Here is a 7,020-nt window from a genome sequence, read left to right as displayed (position 1 = left end):
TCGCACGCATGCATGAAAGAGCACTGGCCCCGACTCTCCCTCCTCCCCCCCCCGCCCCGTCTGCAGAGGGAGTGCTGAGCGCTACCAGCCACGTATTCCGCTGGGCGGACCTTAATTAGCCCGCCCGTGTAGGCGATCGGCTCCATGCTCGCCTCCGCCTGCTCCCGCCCAGCCTGCCCGCCATAGGAAAAGTCCTGGCCATGAAGTTGTAGTGAAGACCAGGCAACTGAAAAGAGGAGAGCTAGAATTCTAAAGGTGAACACAGCGCTGAGTCAAAGTAACAGGAGTATGAGGCAGAGGTGAATTTGAAAAAAAGAGGATTGGAGAGAAGTGAACATTAAAGTGCAACACTTGAAGCAAAATTAATAAAGGAGCACCAGATAATTTAAAAAGGGAGTGCTCAAGTGAAGCAAAATTAAAAGGAGGACATGGGAGTGAAATTAAAAATAAAGGAGAACAATAAACAGGATTTGAGTTAATGCAATGTTAAAATGGAATATCTAGGATAAGCAAAACAAAAAAGGAAACACTTTTCGAAGTCAGGATGTGCACTGGAAAATGACAAAGTCATTCATTATTACTCGGCTGTGAAAAATTATGTTCATCAACAGAGATTTCAAACCACTTGGGTATGCTCAATATATATATATTTTGTTGATTAAAAATGTGCATTCTTGCTACCCAGTTATGAATAGTGGTGGACAATTAAACAAGTAATGGGTGGAGTAGCCTCCATGAACATTCCCGTCCTCAAAGATGGCAGAGATCAGCAAATGGATATAAAAGACAAGGCTGAAGAGATTGCACTCAGCTTCAGCAGAAAGTATCGAGAGGATGATTTATTTCAGCCTCCTTCTGATGTCCCCAGCATCACTGATGCCAGTCTTCAGCCAATTTGTTTCACTCCACCCCATATCTGGAAATGGCTGAAGGCAGTGGATACAGCAAAGGTTTTGGGCCCTTTCAACATTGTGGCAGTACTATTGGAGCCTTGTGCTACAGACCTAGCCATGCCTTTAGCCAAGTTGATTTAGTACAGCCACAGCACTGGCATCTACCCGACAGTGTGGAAAATTGCCCAACTATGTCCTCTTGGACAAATGCAGGACAAATCCAGTCTGGCCAATTATGGCCTCACCATTCTATTCTCAATCATCAGCAAAGAGATGGAAGGTGTGGTCAACAGTGCTATTAAGCAACACCTATTCACCAATAACTTGCTCACTGATACCCAGTTTGGGTTCTGCCAGTATCATTCAACTCCAGACCTCATTACTGCCTTGGTTCAAATATAAACAAAAGAACTGAATTCCAGGGGTCAGGTGGAAGTGACTACCCTTGACATCAAGATGGCATTTGGCTGAGTGTGGCATCAGGAGCCCAGTAAAATTCAAGTCAAAAGGGAATCAGGGGGAAATTAGCTGGAGCCATACCCAGCACAAAGGAAGCTGGTTGAGGTTGTTGGGGGACAATTAACTCAATCTCAGGACATGGCAGAAGATGTTCGTCAGAGTAGTTTCCTAGGCCCAATCATCTTCAGCTGGATCATCAATGACCTTCTCTCCATCATAAGGTCAGAAGTGGGGATGTTTGCTGATGATTGCAATGTTCAGTTTCATTTGCAATTACTCAGACCATGAAGCGGTCCATGTCTGCATGCAGAAAGCCCTGGACAGCTTTCAGGCTTAGGCTGAAGTGGCAAGTAACATTCGCACCATACAAATGCCAGGCAATGACCATCTCCCCTTGACATTCAAAGACGTTATCATTCTTGAATCCCAAACCATCAATATCTTGGAGGTCACCATTCACCAAAAACTGAACTGGAACAGCCACATAAATACTCTGGCTACAAGAGCAGGCCAGGCGCTATGTGTTCTGTGACAAGTGACTCACCACCTGACTCCTCAAAGCATTTTCACTACCTACAATGCCTGAATCAGGAGTGTGATGGAATACTCATTAATTGCCTGGATGAGTGCAGCTCCAACAGTACAATAATCTCAACACTATCCAGGACAAAGCAGCCACTTGACTGGTGCCCCATGCACCACCTGAAATATTCACTTTCTCCACAACTGGCGTACAGTGGCAGCAGCGTGTGTCATCTACAAGATGTACTGCAGCACCTCACCAATGCTCCTTTGACAGCACCTTCCAGCCGCCCCCTATACTTCTATGCCCTAGAAAAATAAGGGCAGCAGCTACTTGGGACACCACCACCTCCAAGTTCTCCAAGTCACACACCATGCTGTCTTGGAAACATATAGCGGTTCCTTCATTGTCGCCGAGTCAAAATCCTGGATTTCACTATCTATCAGCTCATGGAGTACCTTCATCACATGACCTATAGTCAATCAAGAAGGCAGCTCACCATCACCTTCTCAAGGGAAATTAGGGATGGGCAATAAATGCTCACCTTGCAAGTGATGCACACATCCTATGAACTAATAAAAAAAAGCTAATTGAAATAATTTTGCTTTTATCTCTTCATGCAGCAAACTCCCTTCCTTCTTGTTCTGACATAGCGTTCTACTCAGTATTGTTTCTGATTCAGAAGTACAGTTTGTGTTTAGAAACTCAATGCAAATGGATCAAATTTGGGAAGTGATTTTTTTTTATATTATTGATCCATGGGATGTGGGCATTCCAGGCAAGACCAGCATTTATTGCCCATCCCTAACTGCCCTTGAGAATATGCTGATAAGCCACCTTCTTGAACTGCTGTTAGGGAGGGAATTCCAGGATTTTGACCCAGTGACAGTGAAGGAATGACATTATAGTTCCAAGTCAGGATGGTGTGTGGCTTGGAGGGGAACTTGGGCCAGGATCCTTAGGTCGGTGAGGGGGGTGCGGGGCCCGCTCGCCGACAGGTAAAATTACGCGGGATGATGTCGGGCAGAACTCTCAACGTCACCCCGCTTCATTTCAATTTTCAGGTCGGTGGGGCTGGGGGGGTGGGCAGCCAAATCAGCTGTGTGCCCGCCGACCTGTCAACGGCCTATTGAGGCCATTTAAAAAGTAATTGAGATAATTAATGGACCTGCCCGTCCAACCTTAAGCTTGGCGGGCAGGCCGGGAGCCCTGGCGGGATGAGGTTTCATGAGGGTTTTTAAAATTTTAATAAATGCATGCTTTAAAGTGATGGACATGTCCCAACTCATGCTACAGTGTCACATGAGGGGACATGTCAGGGAAATTTTATTTTTGCACCTGCACCATTTTTAAATTTGACGCCGATCTCCCTGAGGCAGTACTTTGCCTCAGGGAGATGAGTGCAATCTTTCACGCACATGCACGAAAGAGTGCACTCCCGGCTGAGGGTCTCCCCCCACCACCTGCACAGAGAGCGCATAGCGCTTCCTGGCGGACATCACACTGGGCGGGCCTTAAATGGCCCACCCACGTGAAATGGCGGCACACCCCCAATCGGGGGCGTCGATCAGAGGCATGCCCACCTGCGCCTGCTCCTGCACTTCCACCACCCCCCCACCCCCCAACGGGGGGAGAATTCTTCCCTTGGTGTTCCGATCTGCCAGCTGTACTGAGGTTGCAGTAAGAGGCTGAAGCTACTTAGTACAGACGAGTGCAAAGTACCACATATAGGAAGAGAAAAAAGGTGGCATATGTATTTTATGTAAGGTGTCAAAATAGTTAACAATAAAACGAAAAGTGTTCCAGAGTCTTGTTAGGCTTGATGTTCAGCGTATCCAGTGTAGTATTCAACAACAGGAAGTAGAATGCTGAATTTTATAACTGAAACAGTAGAATACAAATCAGAGGAAATGTCCAAACCATATATTGCACTGGTCAGACTTTACCTTCATATTGTGTTCAGTTCTGGTCACCAGGACAAAAAGGGGCTATTCAAGTGTTAAATGCATTCCACAGAAAAGCTGCAAGACTGATCCCTGTCATCAGAGGTCTGTTGAGAGGAATGACTGCAAAAACTTAGATTATTCAGCCTGGATTGTATGAGATTGAAAGTGAAAACCTTGTAAAATGATCAACAATATGGAAAATAGAAGTCTGGACTATTATTTCTCATGACTTGTAACTGTTATAAAGTGAAATGGGTTTGAACCGTGTGTTTTCTCTTGCAATGCCCCAAAACTATACAGGGTGACATGAGAGTGCTAAGTAATCTTCAGTATATTTAAAATTGTATAAAATACACTTAGTAGAGACCACATGGCTTACAATGAAACACAAAATTAAAGAATAAAAATACTCATAGTTCAATTGTCAGTTGATGCTAAAATATTTTCAACTTGTAAAAGCAGCTTGAAGGCACAGATACTTGCAGCAGTAAATGTGATATTTCTGCAAGATCTCAATGAGGTGGATTAATTTGGATTCACTCTAATGATTTGAGGATTCCTCATGTATGGTCCAGCAGTGCCACACTGCTCCAGAATCTAGCAGAGGACGAGAGGTATGAAAAACTCTTATAACTATTTACCTTGTGAAGTTATTCGCATGTACTCTTTTCACACAATTGTTCTTAAATGGGGCCCAAGTATTTGACATGTGTTCAGCACTAGAATCACACAAAGAGTTAGAATAGTATTTGCATTTATATAGTAACTTGAAGGTGGTGAAATATCCCAAAGTTAGTCCCAGAGGTGCAATAAAAAAAAACAGACTCAGATGGATGCTCCTCAACAGTGAACATTAAGTGAAGGATTTGCTAATAAATCATCCAAACTCATTTTTTAGAACTTGGACATCAGGTATGGCATTATACTGAACAGCATCTGAATTTACACCATTGTAAATATTATTGACATAAAGCATTATATTATGAATTCATACTTTGTTTAGAAGACCATTCTCTTTTAAAAAAAAATGCTATTTCTCTGTATGTCTGGGGGTCTATGAACAACTATGAAGAGTGTCAGCTTGGCTCAGCTGGTAGCCCCTCTTGCCTATCAATCAGAAGGCTCTGGGTTAAAGTCTCACTCCAGGGTTTCAGCACAAAAATCATGACTGCTGGAACGTTGCACTATTGGATGCGCCACCCTTGGATGAGACATTAAACCGAAGCCCCATTTGCATGCGTGGATGAATGCAAAGGGTCCAAAGGCACTATTCCGAAGAAGGACCGAGGAGTTATCCTCGCTGCCCTAACCAATATTTATCCCTGAATCGATAACACAAAAAACAGAGTTTTTGGTCATTATCACATTGCTATCTTCAGGGGTTTACTGTGTACAAATTGGCTGCTGTTTTACCTACAGTACAAGAGTGACTACATTTCAAAAGTACTTAATTGTCTGTAAAGCGCTTTGAGATATCCGATGGGTCATGAAATACGCTATAAAAATGCAAGTCTTGTTTTCATTTTTATTAGTAAAGTCCAATCCTATCCTCAGCCCACATACAGTTAACGAAACAGGGTGTTGAACAGTGATCAGAAATGGGAAAATGGGAAACTTGGCTGATTTTATTCCCTCTCCACTCAGTATGGCTTGGTACTACAATGGATGATGCATGTACTCAGTCAAGGCAGTGTGTAGCATCTCATGAACTCCTGCATTATGTAAATTTCATCTGAAGCATATCCTGCAAGTGACTTTTGACTTATATACCATCTTCTATTATTTACTGCCAGCAAAAACTATTACACTCATTAGCAAAGGTCAAGCAGCTAATTCTATTTCTCTTCTAAGATGGTAATTTTGCATAATGACTTCTAATAGTTAGCTTCAATTACCATAGACAGTAAATTACCTTGCTGAAAATACTATGCTTAGTGTCCAGTGGTAAAAATGCACAATTTGTTTATACCTGGAGCAAAAAAGGCTTAACACAGAAAGAACAAATCTAAGGAGACTACAAGATTCATGCTCGTCTTGTTTAACCTGTAATCAAGCTGAAACTCTTGGCCTTCAGGCTCCTCTATACACATATGCATTTGCAAAGACTCTGTCATGCGAGCAGTCACAGTGGCAACTCTTTACAAGGTCATACAGTTATGGACATTACCATTTTGATATCAGCCCAACACCTGCTTCGTTCCACCTTTGGAGAATTAACCAGTATTCCAGATGCAATGAAAGAGTAATTCGTTTTAAAATAACAGCTTGATAAGGTAGAGATGCATCGAGGTTTTTGTTTTATTCGTTGTCAGAATGTGGGAGTTACTGCAAGGTTACAATTATTGTCCATTCATCGTTGCCCTAAATAGCTTGAAACCTTTATGTTGCTGGTTCTCCCACAACAGTGTTAGGTAGGATCCCGGCAAGATAAATTATAGCTTAGGAACGAATGAATTCACTGGTGCTCTGAGAGACATCCATGAACGGGAGTCACTGAGGAATGTTTGAGAAGGCAAATCTATATAATAAAAAAAAAACGACACAATTGAAAGCTAGAAGAATGAGAAATAAATTACTGGGATTGGAGACGGTTCTGGCAGCCGGGATTCACTGGGAGTTTCTGAGACATGCTGAGATCCAGAATGTAGAATTGAATGCAACTTTCATGGGTATAACCTGTTTGGCAAAGATAGAGTCAACAGAAAAGGAGACAGATCTGAACCATTAAAGCATACGTTTGAAGGGCAAAGCACTTTTTGTCCCCCTGTAATCTGGAGATGCAGTATATCAGCTCTCCACAATACACGACATTGTATAATTGTCTAATGTTCAAAATCGTGGCGCGGCACTGGAATAAAAAAAAGCATGATAGCAAATCGACCTTGTTGCATGCTACATATTTATCGCTGCAAACATTCGTGATCAGATCAATCTGTATGATACAATCTTTCAAATGGTTCTTTGTTACATCCTTCCGTTCTTCGGGATTTTAAAAGATCGGATTTTCTTCTCGATTTAAAACAGCGAAAACACACAATTACGCAGTTCAGTCATGAAGGTGGCGGGAGGTGGCGGCAGCTACATATAACCTAATGTTTAAACCAGTGTCCTTATATTTTTTTGCGCGCTCTTTCCCCCGCCAATTTTACACACCGGTCCGAAAGTTACATGCGCTCTGGGATTGGCCGTAAAAGTTTTT

The sequence above is a fragment of the Cetorhinus maximus genome, chromosome 9, assembly GCF_964194155.1.
Source record: "Cetorhinus maximus chromosome 9, sCetMax3.hap1.1, whole genome shotgun sequence".
Lineage (NCBI taxonomy): Eukaryota > Metazoa > Chordata > Chondrichthyes > Lamniformes > Cetorhinidae > Cetorhinus > Cetorhinus maximus.
The sequence above is the reverse complement of the archived record's forward strand: the minus strand, read 5'-3'. Positions refer to the sequence as shown.